This window comes from Odontesthes bonariensis, chromosome 7 (genome assembly GCF_027942865.1).
Source record: "Odontesthes bonariensis isolate fOdoBon6 chromosome 7, fOdoBon6.hap1, whole genome shotgun sequence".
NCBI lineage: Eukaryota > Metazoa > Chordata > Actinopteri > Atheriniformes > Atherinopsidae > Odontesthes > Odontesthes bonariensis.
In genome coordinates, this window is record NC_134512.1 from 3,123,504 (window position 1) to 3,132,119 (window position 8,616).

Here is an 8,616-nt window from a genome sequence, read left to right on the forward strand (position 1 = left end):
AACAGTACAACTTTTAACTAAAAAAACATAACTTCATCCTAATATTCTTTCTAATGTTAGGCGGTTTTCTAACCTACCGATTCTTTTAAAGGTGTTAGAGAGACTTGTTTTAAAGCACATCATAGCACAGAGTCAGCAATATCAAAAGTTTTTGATGATCTTTTAGAAGAACAGACTTAGGGGATTCTGCAATTTCAGTCCTTTTAGGCCTCAGTGCTGCATTTGACACGGTGGTCCAGTGTCCCAGTTTGTTTTCCAGCTGACGGCCCTTGCAAGGGCTGAGCCTTTGAGCAAGTTCTTTCAGGCTTCATCACTGTAATAGTTTTTATTTGGGTATCAACCAGTCCCTGCTTTCTCATCTTCAACATATCCAAAAAGCTGCAGCTTGGTCAGCTGACAAGGACATGCAAGTGAGGCTACATTTCACATATTATGGCTTCTTTCCACTCGCTCCTAGTTGAGTTTAGAACTGATTTTAGAATCTTATTATTTGTTTTTTTAATTCATTAAACAGGTTATAACCATACTGAAATACAGATTAAAGCGAAGAGGAGACAGGGTTCTTCTGAAGCTGCACCTAAATATGGAAACTGCCCCTCCACAATAGCTTCTTACAAACACACAACACTACAAATCCCGTTTGAAAACATACTTTTACTCTTTTGGATTTCAAATCAAATCAAATCAAATCAAATTTATTTGTATAGCACATTTCATGTACAAACAATTCAAAGTGCTTTACATAAAATAAAAGCATATTTCATGCATAGACATGAGAAAATAAATGTTTTTAACCTGGATTTAAATCCTACTAGGATTTTGATGTGTTTTAAGACCAAAAAAGTGGATCACATCAGTCCAGCTCTGAGGTCTTTACACCGGCTGCCTGTCCATCAGAGGATCGACTTTAAAGTTCTAAAGCTGCTCTATAAAGCTCTGAATGGTCTAGGACAGAGATACTCATTGCACAGCTCGTGAGCCACATGCGGCTCTTCGAGCTTTAATTGGTGTCTCGCACTCGCATAGTAGCTTATAACAATATGCTAACAATAACAATACATTTTATCAAATAACATACAGTGAATACTGCACAGTGTTAAGTATTTTCATTAAGTTTGCGTTTTTGTAGTATTAAGCATTTTTATTAAGTATTAATTAAGGCTTAATGGTGTTTCCTAAAGGGGGCTCTGTTAAATCTGGCAACGCAGCCCGCTTAAACCACCTCACACTGACCGCAGAGCACGCTAGCTCCTTTAGCCAGCGCGAGATGCAGGCACTATAGATCGTTTTTAATTAAAAAGGGCAAAAACCAGCACAAAAACCATGCTCATCCTGAATGTCTCACTATGATTAGAACAACAAACTACAAATACAACATGAAGAAAGTCAAGGACCCGGGGCCCGTTGCACAAAAGTAGGATAAGGGATTAAGCCGGGATATGTTGGCTATCTTGGATCAACTTATCTGTGATCCAGTTGCACAAAAGTGGGATAGAGGGAAGTGGGATATGTTCAGACGTAAGTTACCATGGAGATTTATTCTGTGAAGCTAGCCTGCTCCAGACCAGGCTAAGTTCCAGGATCTTTTTAATCTCATTCCTTATCTCAGTCAGCGGTCGCCACAAATGGAAACCAATATTTATTCCACTGCCTAGAACATATTGTTAAAACATTTAACTATACCCACTATCATTATTGAAACATTTGTGATCATTAATTACAATCATTTTAGATAACTGATGATTTTAGATGAACCACTAGATAATTTAGTTTCCCACAGACTACACATAAAGTACATCACCATATAAATATAAATACACATTAGAGTGTACCATGATGTTCCTTTATTGAACAAGAATGAATCAAAGCAAGTAAACCATCAGCTCCTTTCAAAACTGAAGTCACACAGTGCTCTACATGACAAAAAGCACAGAATCAAAGCATGCAGTTTGAGACAAACTGTTTGTAAAAATGGGCTATACAAATAAAATTGCCTTGCCTATACAGCACAAAAACCTAACAAAAATTCTTCTGCCATTGCAGGCCCAACTTAAATCAACATGCATATTAATTAAAATAATTTAACACATATTGGTCTCTGACCAGCCGACCACAGTCGTCATCCGGGAAGATGGCAGGAATGTCCCAGTCTATGAGAGCTGGCACTCTGGGGGCCCTCTCCTTTCTCCTTGTTCTGGCATGGGCATGGTTGTATGCCAGTTGTGCCTCCAGAGGATCTGCAAATGGAGTGAGCAGAAAAGGCTGGCAGGCATACCCTCTGTCACCCAGCAATACACCCAGGAATTCACCTGTGAATACAAAATGTTACCATCACAACCTCATAAGTAGTGACATTCTTAACACAGCCATGATGTTAAAAGTGGTTATCAATAGAGGTTCTGTGGCTCACCTTGTGATAGGCGCCGATAGATCTCCGAGTTCCGAAACACTCGGGAGTCGTGGACCGATCCGGGCCACTTTGCCACAACATTACTGATCAAATAGTCAGCATTGCAGACCATCTGAAATGATAAGATGTTAAACCAATTAATGCACAGTACAGCTAATGTGTGGGCAGGCACATTCTTAATAAAAAGTACACTTGTTAAGTATTTGTCAGGGGACTTACCATTCTGCAGGATGTTCTTATATTTTACTTTGACTTGCTGCCATGTCCGTTTTGGCCCAGTCATGTTAAATCTACACACACAAAAACACACGCACACACACAATGAAACAGTGGAGGAGCATGGAGTTACATTTAGATAGTTTCACTCACATGCAGTCAATTTCAACTTATTCATAATCAAAGTAGGCTACAAATATGTTTTCAAATATCGTCACCTTCCTAAAATAATCGCATAAGTCATTTTTTCAGGTTTTTCAGGAAACACAAAAAACTCCCCCCAAAAGTGAAATTATAGTATAAAATAATAATTTCAGTCAGTAAGTATGTATCAAAGGATGCTTGACATAAGAACACTTATTGTTTTTCATAAAAACTAAGATTAAATAAATGACTTAGGCATTTTTTGGACCACACCTTTGATGCCAAAAAAATGACTAGGGTGATTATTTTAGGAAGGTGACGATAAGTTAATTAACATTTGATTTGGATTGTAGCCTAATTGTGATAGGTTCAGTGGAGTGGTAAGCGTGATTTGTGCACTACTTACGCATTCAGGCGGTCAGCAATGGTTTGCCACGCTTGCTCCCTTTGTTTTTTGACTGTGGCAGTATTTCCTTTTTGTTTTATTTTCTCCGTCACCTCTTCATAGGTTTCCATTAATAATTCTTGCTCCGCTGGGGAGAAATACGCCGCCCTTGTTGCCATGGTGAATCAGTGAATCTATGATCGATCGTGGGGTCTATTTAAGCAAGCCGTGTGCAGCACTTATCCAGGATCGGTTTCACCTGGCTTAATGAATCCGTGTCTGCTCATCCTGGCTTGGCCTTTGTGCAACCAGCTAAGCCTGGGCGCCCATGTTTTGGATTCCTTGAACCTGGCTAAGTAACTCATCCTGGATGTCTAAATCCTACTTTTGTGCAACGGGCCCCTGCACGCCAGCTTCCGCTCATCCCAGTTTTAAGGTAAATGTGGTCTTAACTGAAAATTTATTGGCTGTGTTGTTTCTTTTTTTTGTGGGATGTTTTATATGTAGAAATGCATATTTGCAAAAAGGGACTTTAGTATGTTGTTGTAAAAGTGGCTCTTCCCTTGATTTTGCTGCCAATGTGGCTCTTGTGAAAAAACTAGTGAGTATCACTGGTCTAGGACCAGAATACATCAGTGACCTCCTGACCCAGTATGAACCTTACGGACCCCTCAGGTCATCTGAATCCGGTCTTCTATCAGTTCCCAGAGTCAGAACCAGACATGGAGAAGCTGCATTCAGCTTCTATGCTCCACATGTCTGGAACAAACTCCCAGAAAGCCTCAGATCAGCTGAAACACTCAGTGTGTTTAAGTCCAGGCTGAAGACAAACCTATTTTCAGCTGCGTTTGAATAAAGCTCCAAATCTGAAGCTTGAGTTTCAAAACTTAATCATATTTTAACTACTGATTTTATCTATTGTTCTTATTTCTTTCTTTTTTGTTTAAAATTTAAATCGTGGTTTTTATTTCTACTGTTTTAATGTTTCTGTAAAGCACTTTGAATCGCCCTGTAGTTGAATTGTGCTATACAAATAAACTTGCCTTGCCTTAATGCACTCTTACTATTTTGGCTTTAGTTGTACGTTTTTGAATGTGCATATAAATAAACTGACTTGACAATGTATTGCACATGCACCGAAGTAGAACGTGCAGATACAAGAACCATGTTTGGGAAGTCGCAGGAAGGCGTAAGCAGCAAACGCCATCCGTGCACACACACACACACACACACACACACACACATCTGCTGTGAATTCCCAGGAAAATGATTTGTTCTCACTTTTTCTGTTATCGGACATGCTTTGTTGGCAGATTAAACTCTGCACATTTGAGATCTCATTAACACAATTTAATGTTAGGTCAGAAATTTCAGTGCTGCAATGCATGTATAAAAATATACAGATCTATATATATATATATATATATATATATATATATATATAGATATATATAGATGCACAACAACAATTCCAATAATGTTATGTGTTTTGCAATATTTACCTTTGTAACAACTACGTAAAAGCAGATTGTAAACAGGACTGTCCTGAGGTCCGTTTCACGTAGCAGGTTTAGTGAAAACTCTGAGTTGGTTAACCCTGAAATGAGGGAAACTCTGAGTTTTCCGTTTCACAAAGGGAGGTAACTCAACCCCGAGAAAGAGGGGTAACTCTAGCCTGTTTCACAAAGAGAGGTAACTTAACCTCTCGGTCAGTTACCGGAGTAACAGACTCTCTGAACCTAACCTGGTCGGGACCAGGTTTTATTCAAGAAACCTCGAGTTTCTTTCTGTCTCCGCCCTCTTTCAGCCACACACGCCATTTGATTTCCTCATTCATTCAGTGAGTAGAGCGAGTTCTTCTACTTCTAGAAGTCCATTAGGCACAGTAGGAGGCAACTTTTTTCACGAACATGTCCTTTTGACAACGATCCCGTGGATGAAGGTGCAGCATTATTGCGCAGAGAAATAAATATTCTTTGGAGATGGTTATCAGACCGCGCATAGATTTTTGCATTTACAGACAATTATCTTTTTGAGCGGCACCATCAGAATGTGTTGGGACAAAAGAAAAAAAAGACATAAAAGACAAATAAATATTTGTATGAATAGGCTTAAAAAAGACATATATAGGCCTATTATATTTTATAAAGGCACTCGTGTCTTGGGGGTGGACTCCCTCCGGGGATTCCCTCAGCCACTTCCCTCCCGTCAGAGGTGGCGGTGCTGGGGAGCACCCGTTTTACGGGCATCTGCCTTCTTTCTGTTGGCTCAGTAGAAGTCTGTGTTAGTTTAAATAGGCTTAATTATTTAACAGAACATGATATAGATGATGACTCTAAATTGTCCTTCTGAGTGACTGTGAGTGTGTATGGTTGTTTGTCTCGTTTGTCTCTATGTGGCCCTGTGATGGACTGGCGGCCTGTCCAGGGTGTACCCCGCCTCTTGCCCATTGACCGCTGGGATAGGCTCCAGCCCCCCCGCGACCCGACTGACGGATTCAGCGGTGTATAGATAATGGATGGATGGATGATATAGATGAGAAGACATAGTTTATGTGTGTGAAAACAGCATTATGTTGGGAATAAAATAACTGCACAGTCAAATAGCCACTTAATATTTATTTTACTGTGTAAAACATGATCAAAATGAGCCTCCATGCCGAGGTCTCACCTGTTTGAACAATGTTTTTATATTTCATCTTAAACTGCTGCCAAGTGCGCTTCTCCCCCGGTGGGATTGCACCTAAATGAAATAAATGAATGGGCTACCATTCAAGCAGTTTCCCTGTAATATTATTGGGATTGCAAAGGCCTACATTTAAACTTACACTTTTGCTGCTGCAACGGTGTTGCACTTATTTCTAAAAACGTGTTGAAACTCGCCGTATGAGCGCATTAAGATTTCCAATTCGAGGTTGGTGAAAAACGTAGCCCCTCCTCTTCCCCGTTGCCAAGGTGACTCGTCGAATCGGGGCTCCATTGATGCTGGCTTTTTAAAGTTGTGGTGCACGCGCTAAACTCAAGGTGAACTTACTCAGAGTTGATTAAACTCACTCAAATCAGCGTTTCTGGAACCGAAAACTCAGAGTTTTCTATCTCAGAGTAGATCAACTCAGAGATCAGGAATAGACTCAGAGTTGGTTGAACCTGCTACGTGAAACGGACCCCTGAGCTTTAGTGTCATGTTGTCATGTTTCCCACAAACAAAACAAACGCCTAACATGATAGAGGAATGCTTTGGCTCCTGCTGAAAATAGTGCTGTGTTTAGCTTCCCCGTCCTCTGAGCATCATCAGTCATCATTGTTTCATTTTTGCAACACAACACCGCGGTGTCCATTTGCCCATCGTCCCTCACTGGACTTACTGCGCTATATTTATCTCATTAATGAGAAAGAGGGCATGCCAGCAGCGCTGCTAAATGATCGCAGTGTCTGGCACAAAAAGCACATAAGGGGGTCTCACCGGGCTTTAGTCCCAACTTTAGGTTTAGCCCTGTCCCTTCTCAGAAGCATCCCTCAAATATGGGTGTGTTTGTCCAGAGGTTGATTTGTTTTTCTTTTTTATGACACCAACAAGAAAAAAAGTGGCTGAACTGGTGAAAGCAGGGGTACTTTGACGGGGCTATGATCTCCAGAACGAGCCAGACCCTGGCGGAAGGTACAGGCAGTGAAACAGGACTCCACAGCAGGCTCGGGTGTCCCTGCACTCTGATTGTATTGTATTCACCGGGTCTCTGCCTTCCCTCCATTAAGGCTAGTAATGAGACAAGTTGTGAGCTGAAAGGTTGGCCGCTGGCGACGATCTGGAGGATTCTTAACAGACAGCTGTTGGCTCTGCATCAGGAGGGGTCCTACAGATCTTTTTGACAGCTGTGACCCTCTGCAAGCCGGACCAACACTGGCACTGCCAGACTTCTGAAACAAGGCATAAAGCAGATTTGAATCCAGTGGAGTTTGTTTTGGATCTGAGAAGAAAATTCGACATTTGTTTAAAGAAAAAACTTTCAGAAATGGCTTCAGCACCTGTTTAGAAATGCTATGTTTTTTACATGCATCTTACTTACTTAACACCATCTTTTTCTCTCCTACTGTAAGTCTAGGAGTACACAAATACTGCACTGTCGACAATCCTAGAAGTGGTGCATACAGTGTTTAATTAATAAGTTTAATTAATTGAATAATGAGTTCTGTTTATGGTAAGCAGGATGTTTTTCCATCTTTGATTGGAGTTTTATTCTAGCCCACCCAAGTGTTTGGTCAGGCTTTCCCTCCTAAGAAGTTGCTCATAAATGGAAGTCATCCTCTGAAAACCTTCTATACAGCCATCCTTTAACAACAACAACTTTATTATATAGCCTTTTAACACAGCCGTAGCTGAAACAAAGTGCTGTACAACACAAAATAAAACAAGGCTTAAAACACAAGAACAATGTAAAAACAACAATAAACAACAACAATATTAAAATAATAAAAACAATAAAACAACACTAGAAACAGAGTCTCATGCTGGGTTAAAAGCCAGGGAATAAAAATGGGTCTTAAGACGGGTTTTAAAAATGGGCAGTGAAGGGGCCTGTCTGATGTGAAACAGGAGGTCGTTCCACAGTTTCGGACCGGCAGTATAAAAGGCTCTGTCTCCTCTGAGCTTCCGCTTGGCCCTCGGTACCTCCAGGAGCAGCTGATCAGCTGACCTGAGGCACCGGGCAGGAGCACACGGATGGAGCAGCTCAGAGAGGTAAGGCGGGGCGAGTCCATTTAAAGATTTAAAAACAAATAAAAGAATCTTAAAATGGACTCTAAAATGCACAGGCAGCCAGTGGAGGGAGGCTAAAATGGGAGTAATGTGCTCCCTCTTACGTGTTCCATTTAGGAGGCGAGCGGCAGCGTTTTGGACCAACTGGAGACATGTGAGGGAGGACTGGCTGACTCCAAGATAAAGTGCATTGCAGTAATCCAGCCGTGATGTGATGAAGGCGTGGATTACTGTCTCAAAGTGCGTGCGTGCGAGGAAGGGCTTCACCTTTGCCAGCTGCCTGAGATAAAAAAAGCTGGACTTCACTACTGCACAAATTTGCCGGTCCAATTTAAAATCACTGTCCATCTTAAAACCCAAGTTTGTGACTGTTGGCTTCCTGTATTGCACCAAGGAGCCCAAGTCAACAGGAGGGGATTCACAGGAGCCACTGGGACCAAACACCATCACTTCTGTCTTCTTCTCGTTAAATTTTAAAAAGTTTAAGGACATCCTTTAAGCCTTTAAGACTGTTGCCTATTGGATTTTCTCATTACTTATTTGACAAATTTTGTTTCTGTGATAAGGTCTTATTATTAGAAATAGTTTTCTCCCCCCACAGAGACTGCAGAGTAATATATATTGATTATCTGATGGTGTACTCACATGGTCTTCCTGATCCTACTTTGGATACAAGATCCTGTTCCTAGAATAAACTTTATATTATAAT

General features: G+C 40.9%; 1 long non-coding RNA gene across 1 annotated transcript; it reads right to left on the reverse strand.

Annotated features, from left to right (window-relative positions):
- Window positions 1-2,470: 2,470 nt before the first annotated feature.
- On the reverse strand, window positions 2,471-3,439 carry LOC142384580 (uncharacterized). The gene is made up of 3 exons (XR_012770074.1): window positions 3,177-3,439; window positions 2,630-2,700; window positions 2,471-2,522 (listed from the first exon to the last, which is right to left on the reverse strand). It is a non-coding gene; the product is annotated as an uncharacterized LOC142384580 (long non-coding RNA).
- Between the last annotated feature and the right edge of the window lie 5,177 nt (window positions 3,440-8,616).